This window comes from Pithys albifrons, chromosome 27 (assembly GCF_047495875.1).
Source record: "Pithys albifrons albifrons isolate INPA30051 chromosome 27, PitAlb_v1, whole genome shotgun sequence".
NCBI lineage: Eukaryota > Metazoa > Chordata > Aves > Passeriformes > Thamnophilidae > Pithys > Pithys albifrons.
The window spans coordinates 3,335,238-3,357,256 of NC_092484.1; the positions used below are offsets into that span (position 1 = coordinate 3,335,238).

At 50.9% G+C, this 22,019-nt stretch overlaps 2 protein-coding genes across 3 annotated transcripts in view; one reads left to right on the plus strand and one right to left on the minus strand.

Annotated features, from left to right (window-relative positions):
• Window positions 1-11,733, minus strand: part of ZAP70 (zeta chain of T cell receptor associated protein kinase 70) — a 52,934-nt gene extending 41,201 nt beyond the window's left edge. For both annotated transcript variants that reach the window (XM_071578003.1, XM_071578002.1), the window contains exon 1: window positions 11,567-11,733. The gene's annotated coding sequence lies outside the window, so the exon portion shown is untranslated. The remainder of the gene's footprint in view (window positions 1-11,566) is intronic.
• Window positions 11,734-18,060: 6,327 nt separating this feature from the next.
• ADAMTS10 (ADAM metallopeptidase with thrombospondin type 1 motif 10) overlaps window positions 18,061-22,019 on the plus strand; it is a 93,097-nt gene continuing 89,138 nt past the window's right edge. The window contains exon 1 of the mRNA XM_071578194.1: window positions 18,061-18,344. The gene's annotated coding sequence lies outside the window, so the exon portion shown is untranslated. The remainder of the gene's footprint in view (window positions 18,345-22,019) is intronic.

The window sequence follows — 22,019 nt, forward strand, 5'->3', positions numbered from 1 at the left end:
CCAGGTGCTGAAGGGGCTGAGAACTCTCTTTCCAACCACAAAACAACAGTGGTTTTGTTGCATTAACAGCTGCATTCAGGCTTTGCCTTTCCTGTTTCAGAATAAAGGCAAGAGCTGAGCTTGATGTTCAGCCCCGTGGTTGGGTTTTTGTCACCGAGTTCTTCTGCCTTCTTTGAGTTCTGAGAGGAAATGGTCACTGTGTGTCCCCAAGCAACACCTGACTAAGCACAGGCTCCCCCCTGGTCTCACATGGAGGGTGTTGACAAACATTTATTGGTCTGTCCAAACCCACCCACCTTCTCCTCTGTCTCTTCAAGATGTTGTTTTGAAGGAATCCTCACTCTGGACAACGTGCAAATGTGGCAATTTATACACTTATTCTGGTTTATAGTTCTCCTTTAAAACCATCCCTGGAGCTCTCCATGTGCCTGCTGGAGAGGAGGAGATTGGAATGGGGAATCCCAGACCCAGAGAATGGTTTGGGTTGGACATGTCATCTCATTCCACCCCCTGCTCACACCTTCCACAATCCCAGGTTGCTCCTTTGGCCTTGGACACTTCCAGGGATGAGGCAGCCACAGCTTCTCTGGGCACCCTGTGCCAGGGCCTGCCCACCCTCTAGGTAGAGAATTTCTCCCTATAATCTGTCCCAAAGCCACAGGCTGGTCCCATTCGAGCCAGCACTGAGCTCAGTGCTGTGCCAGTGCCATGTGTTGGGCACCTCAGCTTGGATGGGTTTCCATCCTGTAACCTCTGGATGGGGGCTGTGCTTGGGGCAGTGCCAGGTGGATGTTCCAGCCCACCCAGACCTGCTACAGAGGCTCCAAACACCCCTGGAGCAGCTTCATCTTCATTTAAGCTTCATCTTCAATTAAACTTCATCTTCAGTTGAGCTTCATCTTCAGTTGAGCTTCATCTTCAATTAAACTTCATCTTCAGTTGAGCTTCATCTTCAGTTGAGCTTCATCTTCAATTAAACTTCATCTTCAGTTAAGCTTCATCTTCATTTAAGCTTCATCTTCAATTAAACTTCATCTTCAGTTGATCTTCATCTTCAGTTGAGCTTCATCTTCAATTAAACTTCATCTTCAGTTGAGCTTCAATTAAGCTTCATCTTCTATTAAGCTTCCCCCAGTTCAGGGCACAGCAGCTCCTGCACTCCAAGTGCTGGCACAGGAGTGCCCAAAACAGGGAGACAACTTTCTCTGGCACTGCTGGAGGGCACTTAGGCAGGTTATAAATACCCAGCTCCAAAGCTGGCAGAGACACCAAAGCAAATTCTTGCTGCTTGCAATGGGTGTGATGCTCCTGATTCCATGTGGGACATTCCTGCACTTTGCTCTGGACTGGGGGACAAGGTGGTGTTTGGTCACAGGTTGGACCAACCAGAGGATCTTGGAGGTCTTTTCCAACCTTACTGATTCCATATGGGACATTCCTGCTCTGGGTTGGAGGACAAGGTGGTGTTTGGTCACAGGTTGGACCAGAGGACCTTGGAGGTCTTTTCCAACCTTACTGATTCCATATGGGCCATTCCTGCTCTGGTTTAGGGGACAAGGTGGTGTTTGGTCACAAGTTGGACCAACCTGAGGATCTTGGAGGTCTTTTCCAACCTTACTGATTCCATATGGGACATTCCTGCTCTGGGTTGGAGGACAAGGTGGTGTTTGGTCACAAGTTGGACCAACCAGAGGATCTTGGAGGTCTTTTCCAACCTTAATGATTCCATGTGGGACATTCCTGCTCTGGCTTAGGGGACAAGGTGGTGTTTGGTCACAGCTTGGACTGACCAGAGGATCTTGGAAGTCTTTTCCAACCTTACTGAGTCCCAGGGTTGCCCAATCTGGCTGTGAAAGGCCAAATGAAGGGGGTGCCAGCAGGTGCCAGCCTGGCAAAAGGAACGTGTTGGGCATCTGGTGCTCACCACTGGTCTTTATAAACAGAATTATTGGTGATTATAGAGCTGGTGGAAGCTGCTGGCAGAGCTCTGGGTGCACTCAGTGCTTGTCAGGCACACAAAGGGAGTTCATGCTACATAAACAGTAGTTTAATAATTAATATTTTTAATTTTTTTAAAAAAATTAATTAATAATTAATAATTAGATAAGTACCAGTGGTGAACACAATCCCTGCACCTTGGGGCTGTTGGAATGACTTCTCTCAGTAGGTGACTTGATCCTCAAAGGGTTGGAAACACCACACAAGTCCAGGAGAGAGCAGAGAAGTCTCTCAGTAGGTGACTTGATCCTCAAAGGGTTGGAAACACCACACAAGTCCAGGAGAGAGCAGAGAAGTCTCTCAGTAGGTGACTTGATCCTCAAAGGGTTGGAAACACCACACAAGTCCAGGAGAGAGCAGAGAAGTCTCTCAGTAGGTGACTTGATCCTCAAAGGGTTGGAAACACCACACAAGTCCAGGAGAGAGCAGAGAAGTCTCTCAGTAGGTGACTTGATCCTCAAAGGGTTGGAAACACCACACAAGTCCAGGAGAGAGCAGAGAAGTCTCTCAGTAGGTGACTTGATCCTCAAAGGGTTGGAAACACCACACAAGTCCAGGAGAGAGCAGAGAAGTCTCTCAGTAGGTGACTTGATCCTCAAAGGGTTGGAAACACCACACAAGTCCAGGAGAGAGCAGAGAAGTCTCTCAGTAGGTGACTTGATCCTCAAAGGGTTGGAAACACCACACAAGTCCAGGAGAGAGCAGAGAAGGAGCTGAAGGACCTGGTTGGGTTGATGAACCAGCACCCACAGGGATCATGGACCAAGACTGGTGGGGAAGGTTTGAGAGCAAAGGAGAATTGTCTCAGGGGCACAAGGGTCTCTCAGAGGGGGAAACCTGCTCTGGGTGTGGGGATAAAGCAGAAGGTATTAATTGGTGGAAAATAAATGTAGTTCTCAAGAATTATTTGCAGCCAAGAAGGATCATCAGGATGTGGAACAGGAGAGAGAGAGTGGAAGTCTGGGATGAGCTCACAGGACTTTCCCATCTCTCATTTCTGCAGCTCTGGGTTCCACTGGGGAAAATCCCACTTTCAGTTCCTTCCAGAGTGGTCTCCACTTCAAACCAGGGCCCTGTGGAAAACTCCAAACTGCTGAATGCACAAGGATTTGGGTTCTGCTGCTGACACTTCCTGTGGGGTTTGATGGAAAGGAGAATGAAGCCCTTCATCTCCCCCCCGGGCTGGGACAGTGCTCAGCAGGGAATGTCCTCTGGCACTTCTGTGATGTGGCTCAGTGATCATGAGAAGGTGAAACAAAGCTCCTTCTCCACGGTCTGGTAAGTTCTCAGTGTTTGTCCTTCCTGTGCTGTCAAGGGGAGGGTGAATTAACCAGAGTCTACCCGTGGTCAGGCTGTTCTTACATGGGCAAAAGGCTCCCTTGACCTTTCCACCAAGGAAAAGCAGCTCTGAGGTGACCTTGTAGCTGAACATCCCATTGCAACACCCATCCTGGTAACCCTCACGGATGCAGGACAATAAAAGGGCAAAATGGACCATCTCCTTTAACCTTTCCATCAAGGAAAACCAAACTTTAGGTGACCCTGTAGCTGAACATCTCACTGAGCATCCATCCTGGTGTCCTTCTTGGATGAAGGACACTAAAAGGGCAAAATGCACCATCTCCTTTAACTTTTCCACCAAGGAAAACCAAAGTTTAGATGACCTTGTAGCTGAACATCCCTTTTCAAGCACCCATCCTCATGTCCCTCTTGGAAGTGGGACACTAAAAGGGAAAATGGCTCCCTTAACATTTCCACCAAGGAAAAGCAGCCTTGAGGTGACCTTGTAGCTGAACATCTCACTGAGCATCCATCCTCGTGTTCCTCTTGGATGAAGGACACTAAAGGAATAAAATGCACCATCTCCTTTAACTTTTCCATCAAGGAAAACCAAACTTTAGGTGACCTTGTAGCTGAACATACTCATCCTCATGTTCCTTCTTGGATGAAGGACACCAAAAGGGCAAAATGCACCATCTCCTTTAACTTTTCCACCAAGGAATACCAGCTTTGCAGCTGGACATCCCATTGCAACACCCATCCTGGTGTCCCTCTTGGATGAAGGACACTAAAGGAGTAAAATGCACCATCTCCTTTAACCTTTCCATCAAGGAAAACCAAACTTTAGGTGACCCTGTAGTTGAACATACTCATCCTCGTGTTCCTTCTTGGATGAAGGACACTAAAAGGGCAAAATGCACCATCTCCTTTAACCTTTCCATCAAGGAAAACCAAAGTTTAGATGACCTTGTAGCTGAACATCTCACTGAGCATCCATCCTGGTGTTCCTCTTGGATGAAGGACACCAAAAGGGCAAAATGGACCATCTCCTTTAACTTTTCCACCAAGGAAAACCAGCTTTGCAGCTGGATATCCCTTCCAACACCCCATCCTCATGTCCCTCTTGGATGTAGGACACTAAAAGGAGTAGCAGAGGGTTGATGAGACCTCACAGAAAACCTTCTGGTCACTGATCTTCTCCTCCAGCCTCCCCTGGTCGCCTGGATGTGTGGGACACCAATGACACAAGTTCTCCAGGAGGACCTTGTGGTCCAAGGAATGGGGCTTTGTGCTGGAGATCCCTCTGGGCTCCTGGGCTGCATCCAACCATGGTGGATGTTCCTGGCAGTTTTGGGCACTGCCACCCACCCTGGCACTGGTGGGGCACTGGTGACAGGGTGGTTATTTCCCTCAGAGTGGCAAAACCAGCTGGAAATGGATTTTTCTTCAGCACGTTGAGCACAGACAAGGTGGAAATCCTTCCAAGCTCCAGGGACCCCCAGGCCCTGGCAGCCCTTGGTTGGACTGTCCTGCCTTGCCTGGGCCCAGCTGAGGTCCCAGAAGTGCCTGGTGCTGTTTAGTCCTTGGAACATGATTTTGGAGAGGTGCAGACAGCTCTGTCTTGTCCTTCACAAGATCCTCCTCTGTCCCTCACAAGATCTCCCTCTGTCCTTCCCATGATCTCCCTCTGTCCTTCCCATGATCTCCCTCTGTCCCTCACAAGATCTCCCTCTGTCCCTCACAAGATCTCCCTCTGTCCCTCACAAGATCTCCCTCTGTCCTTCCTATGATCTCCCTCTGTCCCTCACAAGATCTCCCTCTGTCCTTCACATTATCCCCTCTGTCCTTCCCATGATCTCCCTCTGTCCTTCCCAAGATCTCCCTCTGTCTTTCCCATGATCTCCCTCTATCCTTCACAAGATCCCCCTTCTGTCCTTCAGGACCTTGAACATCTGATGTAGAATTTGGGATGATGCTTCTTCCACTGAGTTCTAGCCATGACCAGAGTTCCTCTGTCCTTCACAAGATCTCCCTCTGTCCCTCTCATGATCCTCCTCTGCCCTTCCTGTGATCCTCCTCTGTCCTTCACATTATCCCCTCTGTCCCTCACAAGATCTCCCTCTGTCCTTCCTATGATCCCCATCTGTCCTTCACATTATTCCCTCTGTCCTTCACATGCTCCCCCTCTGTCCCTCACAAGATCTCCCTCTGTCCTTCCCAAGATCTCCCTCTGTCCTTCCCATGATCTCCCTCTGTCCCTCACAAGATCTCCCTCTGTCCTTCCCATGATCTCCCTCTGTCCCTCACAAGATCTCCCTCTGTCCTTCCCATGATCTCCCTCTGTCCTTCCCAAGATCTCCCTCTGTCCTTCCCAAGATCTCCCTCTGTCCTTCCCAAGATCTCCCTCTGTCCTTCACAAGATCCCCCTCTGTCCTTCAGGACCTTGAACATCTGATGCAGAATTTGGGATGATGCTTCTTCCCCTGTTCTCCAGCCATGAGTCCAGTCCTCCCCTTCTCCCTGGGGCTGCATTAACAAAATAAATCTCTAATTTTGATATATTATTTCTGCTGGTGGTTCCCACCTCTGCTTTTGAGTTGTGTGATGAAAGATCATAGACTCAGATAACACCTGAGGGACAAACCATGAGTGCAACTCTGCTCAAGTAATCTCCAGGATCTGCACCAACATCTGACAGGAAAAGGGTCATGCTTTTCACTCAGAAAACCATCACTTTCCACCTGCCTTGCAGATCTCAACAACAGATTTCACTGTGATCTTATTCAGAGACCAGCCCTGGGATTCCAAAACTCAAACACAATTTTCTAGGGAGGTGGAGAAGAGGCACAAAGCAGCAGGAGAGCCAAAGAAACCTGAATATTCAGCTCCTCACTGGCCCAACTGACCACAACTTTGTTCCTTACCAAGTTTCTGCTGAGGGATCATTGAGAAGCTTTGCAGAAGCACAAGTGGGTTGGTTTTGCAGAAGACTTTAAGGGTTTGTAACACTCAGGTGGCTCCAGTTCTCGGCTCTGTTTGGCCCAAGTGAGGCAGAACCTGGGCAGAATGTGGGTGTGTTGGGCATCTTGGAGGCAGAAGAGCTTTCCATGAGATCTGAGCTTGGGGTTTGAGTCCAGGATTGATGCTGGGTCTGGTGTCTCTCCCAGCTTTGGGAATTTGAGGTCCCTACAGTTGCCCTTTGGAAGTTGCCACGCACATGGAAGAGAGAGGTGGTTCCTGTGGTGCCAAGGACATGTTTGACATCCCAGGAAACACCTTCCCAGAGCCAGAGCAGTGGGACCTGCACTGGGACTGGTGGAAATCACAGAATCCCAGACTGTTCTGAGCTGGAAGGGACCCACAAGGATCATTGACTCCAACTCTTGACTCAATGGCCCACACAGGGGATTGAACCCACGACCTTGGCATTGTTACAGCCAAGTTTGAACCAACTGAGCTGATCTCAGAGCTGGCAGCTCCTGGATTTAAGGTCAGGAACTGGGTAAACGAAGCAGAAAGACCCAAAGCCCAACAGCCACCCTGAGAGTGAAGTTTACTGAGCATCAGATGTTCTCTTAGGAGTTCTAAAAGACTAAAGCTGAGTCTAAGATTGAAGTCTGATCTGCAACAAGGACACCAATAACAAGGGGGGTTGGGCTCAAGCTCTGCCAGGGGAAATTGAAGTTGGAGAGCAGAAAAAAAATCATTGCAGAGAGAGTGCTCAGGGATTGGAATGGGCTGCCCAGAGAGGGGGTGGATTCCCCATCCCTGGAGGTTTTTCAGCTGAGCTTGGCCGTGGCACTGAGTGCCATGATCTGGTAAAGGGACTGGAGTTGGACCAAGGGTTGGACTTGATGATCTCAGAGGTCTCTTCCAACCCAAGTGAGAAGAACAACGAGGCTGGAGAAGGGACTGGAGGTGGCACTGAGTGTCCTCTGAAACACCTCCAGGGACAGAGAATCCACCAGGTCTTGATCCAACCCCACTGGGATCACCAGCCCAGGGCACGGAGTGCCAGAGTGATCCCAGTGGAGTTGGATCAAGGGTTGGAGTTGATGAGCTCAGAAGTCTCTTCCAAGTCAAGTGAGAAGAGAAGAGCAACAAGGCTGGAGAAGGGACTGGAGCACAAGTGCTGTGGGGAGAGGCTGAGGGAGCTGGGGGTGTTCAGCCTGGAGAAGAGGAGGCTCAGAGGTGACCTCAGCACTGTCTGGAACTGCCTGAAGGGAAGTTCTGGCCAGGTGGGGGTTGGTCTCTTCTCCCAGGCACTCAGCAATAGGACAAGGGGGGCTCAAGCTCTGCCAGGGGAAATTGAAGTTGGAGATCAGGTGGAAATTCTTTGCAGAGAGAGTGCTCAGGGATTGGAATGGGCTGCCCAGAGAGGGGGTGGATTCCCCATCCCTGGAGGTTTTTCAGCTGAGCTTGGCCGTGGCACTGAGTGCCATGATCTGGTAAAGGGACTGGAGTTGGACCAAGGGTTGGACTTGATGACCTCAGAGGGCTTTTCCAACCCAATCCATTCTATATTTCTTCTAAAATATTGTCCTGGTGGTTAATGATGGTCTTGAAGGGCCTTCAGCAGAGGGAGAGCACAACCTTTGCCTCATCACTGACTTCCAGGGTTGCTTTGGACACTCCTCCCTGCCCTGTGCTGTGAGGATTAACCAGACCCAGACTGTGCAGAGTGGAAACTCCTGAAGAGGAAACTCTGAGGAGGACAATCCCTACAACTGGAGGCTGAGGGAGTTAAAGGCTTGGAGTTGAGCTCTGCTCTGGCCAAAGCTTCTCAGCTCTGAGGGCTCAGGGTGTGTGTCCACGTGCCCAGAGTGTGTCTGGGCCAGTGTGGGGCTCAGTGGAACGTTGTGTTCACATTTCCCTCGGGAAAGGGCTGCTCTGAGGGTTGAAATGCTCCACAATCAGGCAGTTCATGAGCTTTGTTTTCCAAGCATAAAACTGTTTAAAGCAGAGAGGAATAATGGGCTGGATCTGCCCAGGGCTTTTTGTTCATTTTAGGTTATAACAGCACAGGGGGGTTGTTGTAATTCTTTGAATAGGACGTAGGGAAATGGAGTTATTTAAGACTAGTTCATTCTTTCCCCTCAGTGCTTCCCTTCCTGAGGCTTTCACTCTCTTTGCTGCCTGTCTTTGGAGTCTGTCAAAGCTGTCCATGCTCTCCCTGGCCCCTGGTATTTGTCCCATGTTCTGGGCTCTCTCCAGTCTAGGCCTGGTCTTTGCTGTGTCCACCCACCCCTACACCCATCAAGGGCCTTTTTAGGCACCTCTGGGGTGTTACAAGACCAAATAAGCACATTCAGAGATGAAAACTGTGTTTAAAAATGCACATTCCTGCACTCAGTACTGAGCAAGGGCTCCACTTGGAGTCTGTATTTTGTGAATATACTTTGGGCCTCTATGATGTTACCAAGTGTTGCACTTTGGGGGTGTTCACCTGGAGAAGAGGAGGCTCCAGGGAGACCTCAGAGCCCCTTCCAGTGCCTGAGGGAGCTCCAGGAGAGCTGGAGAGGGACTGGGGACAAGGGATGGAGGGACAGGACACAGGGAATGGCTTCCCACTGCCAGAGGGCAGGGCTGGGTGGGATACTGGGAAGGAATTGTTGGCTGTGAGGGTGGGGAGGCCTTGGAAAAGTTTACCCAGATCAGCTGTGGCTGCCCCATCTCTGGAAGTGTCCAAGGCCAGGTTGGACAGGGCTTGGAGCAACCTGGGCTGGTGGGAGGTGAACCCTGCCCATGGCAGGGGGTGAAATCAGTTGATCTTCAAGGTCCCTTCCAACCCAAACCATCCTGTGGCTCCATGACTTTAACTCCTCACCCATCCAGTTGATGCACCCACCCAATGCTCCAGATCTCCCTGGAAAAACAAACTTTGTGGGGCTTTAAATGACTTCCAATGACTTGGAAGCCTCTCTTTGTGTTTTGTGCCCATCCAGCCCTCCAGATCCATTCCCTGCACTTCCCCCCAAGGCACCTCCCTGTTCCCAGCCATGAGACTCAAACCCACACACTGGTAGAGGTGAAGAAAACCCTCTCCTTGGCTTCCTTTGCCTTTGGTATCTCTGGGTTTGTGCTGCCAGTGCCACCTGCTTGGGGTTTGGGGGAGTTAAGCCTGGCTTAACTGACACATCCTTTCAGGTTTTGCAGCTTGAGCCGAGTTTTCTGTGCCTCTCTGAGAGGGTTTGGATCACCTGTGGAGCTTGGGAATTCCCAGCATTTCTGAGCCTCTCTCAGAGGGTTTGGATCACCTGTGGAGCTTGGACATTCCCAAGTTTTCTGTGCCTCTCTGAGAGGGTTTGGATCATCTGTGGAGCTTGGGAATTCCCAAGTTTTCTGTGCCTCTCTCAGAGGGTTTGGATCATCTGTGGAGCTTGGACATTCCCTGGATTTCTGTGCCTCTCTGAGGTTTGCATCATCTGTGGAGCTTGGGAATTCCCAAGTTTTCTGTGCCTCTCTGAGAGGGTTTGGATCATCTGTGGAGCTTGGAAATTCCCAAGTTTTCTGTGCCTCTCTGAGAGGGTTTGGATCACCTGTGGAACTTGGACATTCCCAAGATTTCTGTGCCTCTCTGAGAGGGTTTAGATCATCTGTGGAGCTTGGGAATTCCCAAGTTTTCTGTGCCTCTCTGAGAGGGTTTGGATCATCTGTGGAGCTTGGGAATTCCCAGCATTTCTGTGCCTCTCTGAGAGGGTTTGGATCACCTGTGGAGCTTGGGAATTCCCAAGTTTTCTGTGCCTCTCTGAGAGGGTTTGGATCATCTGTGGAGCTTGGGAATTCCCAAATTTTCTGTGCCTCTCTCAGAGGGTTTGGATCATCTGTGGAGCTTGGGAATTCCCAAGTTTTCTGTGCCTCTCTGAGAGGGTTTGGATCATCTGTGGAGCTTGGACATTCCCAAGTTTTCTGTGCCTCTCTCAGAGGGTTTGGATCACCTGTGGAGCTTGGACATTCCCAAGTTTTCTGTGCCTCTCTGAGAGGGTTTGGATCATCTGTGGAACTTGGGAATTCCCAAGTTTTCTGTGCCTCTCTCAGAGGGTTTGGATCATCAGTGGAACTTGGGAATTCCCAAGTTTTCTGTGCCTCTCTGAGAGGGTTTAGATCACCTGTGGAGCTTGGGAATTCCCAGGATTTCTGTGCCTCTCTCAGAGGGTTTAGATCATCTGTGGAGCTTGGAATTCCCAAGTTTTCTCTGCCTCTCTGGGAGGGTTTAGATCATCTGTGGAGCTTGGGAATTCCCAAGTTTTCTGCTCCTTGTGGAGCCTTCACAGGGCACTCCAGAGACTGTGGCATCATCCTGAGAGTTTCCAGGAATTTCTCCTTCTGGTCAAGATCTTAATGGGAATTAACTTTTCAAGTTAGTCGTATATTGTGAATTTTAAACACTGTGGCCTCAGTTTCTTTGGGAAATCCTGGGAGCAGCAACAGGATTTTTACAGGTTTGGGCCTTTCTCCTCAAGGGGAAAAAAGGATGAGGAAAAATTGAAACTACAAAATCATAAATATATCAAAAATCCCAAGCTTGTAGGTCAGATTTTCATGCCCCACCAGTGAGGAACCTTCAGCCTGATCCCTTCTCCAGTTCTTCCCCATGGGAGGAGTTTCCTTTGTGTCCACGTGGTGTTTATTCCACACTCCAACAGATCTGCCCATTAGGAAATGTTTTCTGAGGTTCAAACTCAACTTTTCCTTTGCTCTGGTTTATTCCATAACACCACGGGCTGTGTTTGGACTGATCAGACTTGGACCAGTGCAGGGCAGTACCAGAGGAGATGACAAAGAAATGCAAGGAAAGAAATGTGAAGCTTTTGAGTGTATTTGTTGTTAAATTGACCAACAGCAAATCTCTGAAATCCTCCTCGAGTATTCAGGTCATTATTCCTAATTTTTCTCACCCTGCCACCAAGACTTGCAGAAAAACTTCCAGAGGAGACAAGTTTTGTCCAGGGATAAAGGGAAGAGAGTGGCTGACCATGAATGTTGGACCTCAAACCACCATTTCAGCATCTGCTGAGCTGTTCAAACCGCGCCCAACTTCAGAAAGAACACGATGTCCCCTTCGAGTCGTGATGTCCCCTAACTCAGACCCAACCTTCAACCAAGGGAATGATCAGCAGAGGGTGGTCACTCAGTGAGTTAATTTGGGCCTGGTAGCACCAAGGATGTCCCCTCTGAACCCTCAGGGTGTGCAGGGAGGCACAAGATAAGGCACAAAGGAACAAAGAGCAGCCATGAGATGCAACCGCGACCGACGACAGCGGCGGCAAGAAAAGGTGCCTCTTACCTGGTTTGTAGATGAACCCACTGGCTTTGGAGGCTTCCTGGCAGCAGTTCTGAAGAAGGAAAGGACCACAGAGGGAGAATCTTCTTTGCTGAGCGAGAAATGTGTCGATTTTGGGAAGGAGGAGGGGACCAGCATCCAGCACTCGCACACCACCGGCTGCTGGTTGCTTTGAAATGAGACCTATTTCCTTGTTGCACAGGAAAGGAAAGAAGAGAAAATAAAAGCTGTGTAGCTCTGGAGAGTGAAAGAGTTCTGAGACCTTCTGGCTGCCAGGGCATGGGGCTGCTGTGGGAGGACAGTCAGAGGGAGGTGGTGAAGGGCTGTTGTTGGTTAAGCAAAGGTACTGGGGGAAGGGGTTGCCTGGAGAGCAAAGTTCTCTTCTTGCCCAGTGAGATGTTTGTGGGGAAGAGAATCTTTTCACCTGAATGTCTCTGCCATGGAATCACAGAGTCAATTAGGTTGGGAGAGACCTCTGAGATCACTGAGCCCACCCTGTGCCCCAAGCCCACCTTGTGCCCCAGCCCAGAGCACTGAGTGCCACATCCCTTGGACACCTCCAGGGGTGGGGCCTCCTCTCCCTCCAATGCAGCCCCTTCCAATGTCTAATCCCCCTTTCTGTGAAGAAACTCCAACCTAAACCTCCCCTGGTGCAGCTTGAGGCTGTGTCCTCTGCTCCTGCCACTTGTTGCCACCCCTCACCTGGCTACACCCTCCTGCCAGGGCACTGTGCAGTCATTGTCATGCCAGGCTGTGTCCCTTGGAGGTCACCACGGACTGAGAGAAGCTTCATTTCAGTAGATTTTCCACACCCAGGCCAGAGCTACTGAGAAAGGTCCTCTGTGAAGGGCTGATCTGTGGTTTGGGAGGGACCAGACTGAGCCTCAGGAGCCCAAGAAGCCTCTCAGGGCCCATTTTTCATGCCCTGCTTTCTGATTAGTTCTTTGTGCTGCCAAAATGTCCAGAACTCTCACAACTGGGCTGGGGACCGTCCAGACCAGTCCCACCAAATGGTGTTTATGTTTGGCAGCATTTTCAGCTGCTCCTCAGGGGAATTTTTCCCTTTCCAGAAGGAAAAAAAAATGTCCATGTTTCATCACCAGGGCCACAGAATCATGGAATGATTTGGGTTGGAAAGGAACCTTGAGGACCATCTTGTTCCACCTTCCACTAGATCAGGATGCTCCAAGCTCCATCCAACCTGGTCATGGGTAATTTCTGCTGAATGCAAAGAGGTGTCCCAGGGAGATGGATGGGGAGTCCCAAAGTATCCCACTGCTGTAGGGAGAACTCTGCACTGGAGAAGAAGCTGGAATTAGGACCTTGATCCCAGCAGGCTGAGCTTGCTGATGTTCAAGACTGATTGGAATTAAAAAAAAATTAGTAATAAGGTTAGATATGCAAAAAAACAAGGTATCCTTGAGCATTGCCCAACCCCGGCCATGGCACTGCCAAATCTGCCCCAGGAGCCCTTGGTTTACATTCCACATGGAGAAGTTCATGGTGTTTACTCTGAAATCCATAACAAAGGTTTTTCCAAGGACTAGGTGAGATCCTGAGATAGAAGGATCATAGAATCATAGAATGGATTGGGTTGGAAAAGACCTCCAAGATCATCGAGTCCAACCCTTGATCCAACTCCAGTCCCTTTACCAGATCATGGCACTCAGTGCCACGGCCAAGCTCATTTTAAAACCCTCCAGGGATGGGGAATCCACCCCCTCTCTGGGCAGCCCATTCCAATCCCTGAGCACTCTCTCTGCAAAGAATTTCTTTCTGATCTCCAACCTAAACCTCCCCTGGCAGAGCTTGAGCCCCCCTTGTCCTATTGCTGAATGCCTGGGAGAAGAGACCAACCCCCACCTGGCCAGAACTTCCCTTCAGGGAGTTCCAGACAGTGCTGAGGTCACCTCCAGGGACAGAGAATCCACCAGGTCTTGATCCAACCCCACTGGGATCACCAGCCCAGGGCACGGAGTGCCAGAGTGATCCCAGTGGGGTTGGATCAAGGGTTGGACTTGATGAGCTCAGAGGTCTCTTCCAAGCCAAGTGAGAAGAGAAGAGCAACGAGGCTGAAGAAGGGACTGGAGCACAAGTGCTGTGGGGAGAGGCTGAGGGAGCTGGGGGTGTTGAGCCTGGAGAAGAGGAGGCTCAGAAGTGACCTCAGCACTGTCTGCAACTGCCTGAAGGGAAGTTCTGGCCAGCTGGGGGTTGGTCTCTTCTCCCAGGCACTCAGCAATAGGACAAGGGGGGCTCAAGCTCTGCCAGGGGAGGTTTAGGTTGGATATCAGAAAGAAATTCTTTGCAGATAGAGTGCTCAGGGATTGGAATGGGCTGCCCAGAGAGGGGGTGGATTCTCCAACCCTGGAGGTTTTTCAGCTGAGACTGGACATGGCACTCAGTGCCATGATCTGGTGATCAAAATGGGGTTGGATCAAGGGTTGGCCTTGATGATCTCAGAGGTCTCTTCCAACCCAACTGATTCTGTGATTCTGTGATGCCTTTGGACACCCACCAGCACCACCACGGGCACGGCGGCGCCGAGTTGGCCGCAAAGTGTCAGGATTTGCACTGATGGGATCCTGCCCATCATCCCGGTTGGGTTTCCATCAGCCCAGTGCCATGCCTGGGCCTGGCACTGTACCCGACATGCAGCCTGTGCCCCGTGCAGCCACAGGAGGGGGCAGTGGCACCAGGCTGGGGCACACACACAGCGCGGGGTCCTGCCCATCCCGCAGCCACGGAGGACGCCCCGCACCCCACAGAGGGGATCACACAAATCCCACTCGTCTCCTCCTCCCAGACAGAGGAAGTGCCTGCTTGGTGCTGTTTGATGTTGGAGATGAAGTGCAGAGCTCGTTGGTTGGCTGTGAAACCCTTTTTTTCAGGCAGAGTCCAACACCCTCTTTCCTGAGAGAATCTGGTCTTTTACTGTCAGAATCTGGTCCTTTTACTGTCAGAATCTGGTCCTTTTACTGTGTGAATCTGGTCCTTTACTGTCAGAATCTGGTCCTTTACTGTCAGAATCTGGTCCTTTACTGTGTGAATCTGGTCCTTTTACTGTCAGAATCTGGTCCTTTACTGTCAGAATCTGGTCCTTTCACTGTCAGAATCTGGTCCTTTACTGTCAGAATCTGGTCCTTTACTGTGTGAATCTGACCCTTTTCCCTCTCCCTGTTTTCTGGGCTCTCCTGCAGGTGATGGAGGCCTTGGTTTGCTCTGAGGTGGCTCCTTCTCCCTCTCAGACACAGCAGTAAGACCTGGTTTGGGGGCTGGTTTGGCACAAGTAGAGGGTCCCCAGCACTGGGTTTGGGCACAGGGAGTTGCCCCAAGAACTCAGATTGGTGTCCTTGGATATCAGGAGTCTCTAACACTTTATTTACCATCCAGGAGGGATGGGAGACACTGCACAGAAGGAAAAAAACAAGTTTCCCTGGGAGGGGAGAGGGGCTGGCAGCACAGAGCTGCCCACTGGGGAAGGAAAGATGGGAATCTGCCCCTCAGTCCCTCTTCATTCCACACTGTGTGTTTGGGACAAGTTTCAGCAGACAGAACAGCCCTGGGGTGGCACCAGGCCACGCTTGGAGCAATTAGTTTTTCCCTGGCCAGAAGCAGCACCATTCAATTAAAGCCCACAGACTTTGTTTAGTTGCTCTTTTCTGTGTGTGCTCTGGGGGCTCAGACAATGGCCAGAGTGGCCTGAGGAGGAAGGAAACCACTCTGGCCACCCAGCCAGGGAAGCAGCCAAAAATCCAGCCCAGCAGCTCCAGTGCCTTTGAACTGTTTTGAACTGGAGAGCCAGAAATTTCCAGTCTGAATGCCAGTAAGGGAGAGTGGGCAGAGAGGAGCTGGGCACTGCCACCTCCCACTGTCAGTCAGAACCTCGGAATATTCTGAGTTGCAAGAGACCCACAAGAACTTCAAAATCCTTGTGGGTCCCTTCCAGTCGTCTCCTACTGGGAGCAAAGGATGTTTTCCCCTGTTTTCTAAGGGCTGTTTGGATGAAACACACCTGAGAGGCAGCACAGAATTCTTGGAGGCCACTGGAGGCTCAGGAGGTCCCTGCTGGGCATGTCCTGCCCAGGTGGCTCTGCTGTTCAGGAGGTCCCTGCTGGTCATGTCCTGCCCAGGTGGCACTGCTGGGCATGTCCCACCCAGGTGGCTCTGCTGCTCAGGATGTCCCTGCTGGGCATGTCCTGCCCAGGTGGCACTGCTGGGCATATCCTGCCCAGCTGGCATTGCTGCTCAGGAGGTCCCTGCTGGGCATGTCTTGCCCAGGTGGCTCTGCTGCTCAGGAGGTCCCTGCTGGTCATGTCCTGCCCAGGTGGCACTGCTGGGCATGTCCCACCCAGGTGGCTCTGCTGCTCAGGAGGTCCCTGCTGGGCATGTCCTGCCCAGGTGGCACTGCTGGGCATGTCCTGCTCAGGTGGCTCTGCAGCTCAGGAGGTCCCTGCTGGGCATGTCCTGCCCAGGTGGCATTGCTGCTCAGGAGGTCCCTGCTGGGCATGTCCTGCCCAGCTGGCACTGCTGGGCATGTCCTGCCCAGGTGGCTCTGCAGCTCAGGAGGTCCCTGCTGGGCATGTCCTGCCCAGGTGGCACTGCTGGGCATGTCCTGCCCAGGTGGCACTGCTGCTCAGGAGGTCTCTGCTGGGCATGTCCTGCCCAGGTGGCTCTGCTGCTCAGGAGGTCCCTGCTGGGCATGTCCTGCCCAGGTGGCTCTGCTGGGCATGTCCTGCCCAGGTGGCATTGCTGCTCAGGAGGTCCCTGCTGGGCATGTCCTGCCCAGGTGGCACTGCTGGGCATGTCCTGCCCAGGTGGCTCTGCTGCTCCACCCAAGGAGTTCAGAGGGCTTCAATAAGGCTTTGCACAAGTTCATGGAAGGACTTATGGTTGTTACAACTCCTGGCTTAGGACCAGCCCTACATGGAGTTTAGTGACAGCAGAGGATGGAGGAGGAGACACCACAAAAAGCACCACAGTTTGTGGCTTTATCCTTCAGCCCTTTCCTGAGGCTCCCACCAATGAGGACACAGGGCTGGCCAAGCCTTTGTGGCCTTTTCCTCCTCCATTCCCATCTAATGGTCTGGTGGTTTCAGACTAGTGCTGGCTCAGCCTGGGTGGCACCCAGGCCCGTGGCAAAGAGCCCTGGCTGCCTAGGCCTGTGCCAGGGCTGGATCCTGTGGATTTGGCACTGCTTGTGCCTAGAAGGGTCAGGGCAGGACACACAGTCTGGAGGGGCTGGATGGATGTCCTGCAGCCCTGGCATCCACCCCACCAACCCTCTATCCCTGCAATGCCCTCCTGGGCACAGGGGTCTGCTGTTCAGGAAGCTTAGTTATATATATATTATATATTACATCTTTCCCTGGCAGCTTTTCACCTTCTTAGGTCTTTATCTAAATCCATTTATATTAAAAGGCACCTTGAGGCTGGTTTTGGGGTCTCTGCCCCCCAGAGAGGGCTCAGCCTGCTGCTGCCACCCTGTGCCCTTGCCCAGGGCCCCTCTCCCCTCGCAGGAAAAAGCAGGGCAGCCCCTGGCAGCTGAGACAGGCTCCTTTTTACAACATTTGCAGAATTGCCAGGTTCATTCTGTCTCCACCAAGCCTTACAAATTCAGCTCTCCAATCCCAAAGCCGCCTCCAGAAGGAAGAAGGAAATGAGCTCCTGCCTTTTATTGTTGCTTATTGTTTCACGCGTCCTGAGAGGGCTCCGGTTTTAAACAAGGAGCATTTTCATTATTTACAATGTTTATCCTTTACTTTGGAGACGGATTGTCCTCTGTGGGACACTCCACGGTGGCAGGAGAACAAGAGAATTTCGGCGTCACAGGAGCCAGCGGGGCGAGAATGGTGTAACTTGAGAGGGAAGGGACTTCTTAAAACATCACTGAATTCTTGGGGGCTTTTTTTTTTTTTTTTTTTTGAACAGTAAAGCCATTTCTGAGCTGCCTTTTAGGCCATTTCCTCAGCCACTCACCGGGTTTTCAGAAAGCATTTTGAAAGCTCCGGTTACAATGAAAGATGCAAAAAATGTTTGTTGTCCGGAGGGGGAAAAAAAACCCCCAAACCCAACCAAGTCTTGGCTCTCCTTATCTGCTTTATCTGCCACTATCACAGTGACCTCTTTGGGATGTTTTATCTGCGGGGCTGCCCAGAGGTCTCTGTTGCTCCTTCCCAGCAAGGCTGAACTGATTAGTTTTATATTCTTTCAAGCAAGACCTGCCTTCTGCACTGATGTCAGCACTCAGGGCGGGACTTTTCCAGCCTTGTGGGTTTGGGGATTTTTTTTTTCTTTTTTTTTTTTTTTTCGGATAATCCTGGCAAAATTCCTGAGCGGTTTTTTTTCTTCCTTTTTTTTTTTCTTTCCTTTTTTTTTCTTTCCTTTTTTTTCTTTCCTTTTTTTTTCTTTCCTTTTTTTTTCTTTCCTTTTTTTTCTTTCCTTTTTTTTTTCTTTCCTTTTTTTTTCCTTTCCTTTTTTTTTTTTTCCAGCAGCCCCTATACATGCTGCCTCCCGAGCTGCTCTCTTATTCCTGCTCACTTCCTGAAAAGAGACTTTTCAGCAGCAAAGCCTCGAACTCTGGCTCTGCCTGGATCTGACAGAAGAAGGTTATTGAGGAAGGCGACATAAAAACCCTGAGCCTGGAAACTTTCTGACACGCTGAGGGGGAGAGAGAAGCTTTTGGCTGCTGCTGGCAAAAAGAAGAGGGAAAAAAAAAAAAGAAATAAAAAGGAGCTGAAGGAATTAAAAGGGGGGAAAAGAAGAAGGGAAAACGCTAGAAAAGGTAAAACACTCTTTAAAATAATTTTTCCAGAGAAGACTCTTTGAGGTCGGAGTGGGGTGGTCTGGGGTGGAGGGAAGGAGAATGTTCTTTGAAATCAGAACAGTCTCCCTGGAGGAGGAACGAGCCCGAAGAGCGTTGCACGCTGGAAAAAACATTTATGAGAATGAAAACCATGTTCACCCTTCCCCAACATTCAGAGTTTCCATAAAAACGCCAGGCTTGTGTTTCAAAGTGGCTGCAGACAGCAGGGCTCGGGCAGCTGCTCTCCCTCACCTCCCCCAGCCCCGCTCCACTCTTTTTTTTTTTTATCGTATCCCGCATGTTTTCTGCCCTAAAATGCGACAATTCTCTGCAGCCGAGCTGGCCCGGGCGAGCCTCGGAATTGCAGAAAGCAACAGCTCCGAGTTCTGCTGCAGAATGAGACGCTGCTCGCCGCCTTCATTCCTGAGAATAAACACATTTCCTCGCCCTCTTTTCCCCGTCCCTCTCCATCTTCAGGAGCTGCCACTGCCTCTCTGCCTCCTGCACAGCATTATAGTATTTTTATTATATATTATATTATATTCTTTCTGCCCTGAAAAACCTGCAATGTCCTTGACTCCCCCTGTGCATCCCCAGCACTTCGGCCCCGTGGAATTGGTCGTTTATTTCTTTGCTTTGATTATGTTGTTAAAGGGGTTTCTTTTTTTTTTTTTTTTTTTAATCAATCTTTGGGAACATGTTATTTTAAACATCAAAGTAAATATTAGTGATGGTGAAATGCCAGAAGATTATCTCATTAGAGCTGAAGGAGCTGGGCTATAAATAGCAAGGAGTTTATAAAATAACCTTGGCAAATATCTTTGCAGAGGGGAAGAATCAACCGAGAGGAGCCGCGCTTGGGGCAGGTACCCTCGGTGGCAAAATCTCCCATGAACACTCATTTTGGGGGGACTTTTTTGGTCAAGACATAACCCTCCCAGGGAGTTTTGTTTTCCTGTTTGCCTCGCTGCCAATCCCCACGTTGGTGCCACATCTCGGCCCCACCAGAGCTCTTGTTCCTCGCTCAGCCCCACCAGGGATCTGGTTCTTGTTCTGCTCCTCAGCGGAGCTCACGTGGGGACAGCATGTGATGGAGGGCATGGTTTGGGGGACAGCAGGAAGAGTTCTGAGGTCTTTGTTCACTTCTGGTCCCTCCCCAGGTGGGGATGGTAGAAGGGGAAGAGCTTTGTGAGGTGTCCAAGTGATTCCCCGGGCACGGGGATGTTCCTTCTGCTCCCCAAAGCCTTGCCCGGACTAGTCTGAAACGCCTCCATCACTGAGGCTTCTCCTGCAGTTCTTGGGAGGTTGTTCCAGTGTCACAAAGTTTCTCCATATATGGAAGGTGCCAAGTGCTTCAGTTGCTCCATCCTCACCCCAGGGCAGCTCCCTCTGCTTCCCTTCCCCTCCTGAAATCCCCAAAATTCCAGGGTTTGTTGGTGCAGCTCCAGCTGCGTGTTGGGCGGAATGGGAAAGGTCCTGTCATCTCCTGGAAATCATCCTTTTCCCAGATAAGGCTTGGAGGGGGCTGAACTGTTTCATTTGGCACAGGGAGACCCCGATAAGGTGGTGGAGAGGGTAAAGTGTCGCCCTGAGGGAAGGAAGGTGTTGCTGCTCCACATGAAAAGTGTCTGCAAGTCATTTGAGAGGCCACAAAGCTGTAAGATGAGAGGCTGTGTTATCATCACCGATGGGCTCCAGGCCACCCAGAGACTGGTGGGAAGGAGGAGCCCTGATCCAGGGACAGCGTGGGCTCAGCTGCCCTGAGGAGCAGCTCCACGGAGGGCTCTCAGCACCGGTTCCATCAGGCCCACCCAGGGGCTGCAAACACTTGTGGAAAGCTTTATCTGAACCCCCCAACTCCCAAACCCACTTTTCTTGCCAAGTTTCCATCAATTAGCTCGTTCTAAGCCAGGATGTGTTTGTCACGTCCTGTCCTGCCTAGATCTCAACTTAACACAAATGAGCTTAAACCAAACAGACCTGGGACCAAATTCATCAGGTTTTCAGGAACAATTCACTGGGGGTGGGATGATGTGAGCTCAGATGTGCTGAAGATATGCAAGTCAGGAAGATCTTGACTCCACCACTGTAGGAAGTGTTTGCAGGCAGAGTAGTCAGGACCATTTCCTGGGAATCTGAAAGCAGGTGGGACCTCATGCAGAGACTGGGCAGTGAGAAACATGGAAAACTACCAGCCTGGATACAGACTTGTTTTGCAGCACTGAAGGAGGTTGAAAGGGAGACCATCAAAGCAAGTTTTCCCATCCTGGTTATTGTGAGTGCCTTCAATTAAGTCTGCAACCCATTCAGGACTTGGGAGATTCTCCTCTGAGGAGCTGCCAAAATGTTTTAGCTCCATCTGACCTGAGTGGAGCATGGGAAGTGCAGGGTCTCCATCCAGCTCCTCCATTGCTGCTGCTCTTTTCCCTTCCATATCCTCCCAGGCCTGGAATTCTTGGGTATTCCAAGTCTGACTATTCAGTGTCTTTCACAGAATGCTGGAATGGTTTGGGTTGAAAGGATCTTAAAGCCCATTTCATTCCACCCCCTGCCACGGGCAGAGACACCTTCCACTGGCCCAGGATGCTCCAACCTGGCCTTGGACTCCAGAGATGGGGCAGCCACAGCTGCTCTGGGCTCCACACTTCTGTTTATCACCCCAAACCCCCATTATTGATGTTGTGTTTCTTACTTTTCTATTGTAGCTTAATTTTTAAAGGGGGAAAGAGTCAAAAAGAATCTATTCCTGTGAAATTCTGCAAATCCTTCTGAACTTGAACACTCCTAAATATTGGTCCCAGCTGAGCTTAACTTGTCTATGAAATCCTGGCCTCCTGCTTTGGGAGCTGTGACCTCAGCAGGACCAAGACTCACTCTGAGGTGGCTTTGCATAAAATAATACTGCAAAAGATGAGTTCAGTCCTATCAGGGTTGGCAGCTCTTCATTCCCTGGCCATGAACAAAGGAGCTCCTCCCCATCTGGGCACAGGGAAAAGCACTTTGGTGGCCTTTGGGCTGCAGTTTCCTCATGGGGCAGCCACATGTGCTGGTGAGTCTTATCCCAGCACACCCGAACTGGGGCCAGGTGTTCCCCCGAGCAGAGAACCTGCAGGGAGGGAGAAGGGCCCTAAACTCTGCCCAGCAGATGTCACTGAGCTCACTGAAGGGAGTGAGGTCTGGAAACCATCTGCAGATCAGTGAGGGCTGCAGGGAATGCACACTCCATGTGCTCTGCAGGGCTCCCTCCATCCCACAGGGTGCAACTCTGGCCCTGCAGAGCCCCCTGGCATGGGGCAACGTGTCTGGGGCTCTGTGGGTGCACAGATCACAGAATATGCTGATTTGGGAGGGACCCCCAAGGACCATCCAATCCAACTCCAGACCCTTCATAGACACCCCAACAATCCCACCATGTCCCCCAGAGTGTTGTCCAAACCCTCCTGGAGCTCTGGCAGCCTTGGGGCCGTGCCCACTGCCCTGGGGAGCCTGGTCAGTGCCCACCACCCTCTGGGGGAAGAACCTTTCCCTGAGATCCATCCCAACCCCCTGGCACAGCTCCAGCCATTCCCTGGGTCCTGTCCCTGGTCCCAGAGCAGAGCTCAGTGCCTGCCCCTCCACCTCCCCTCGGGAGAAGCTCTCAGTCAGACCAAGCTG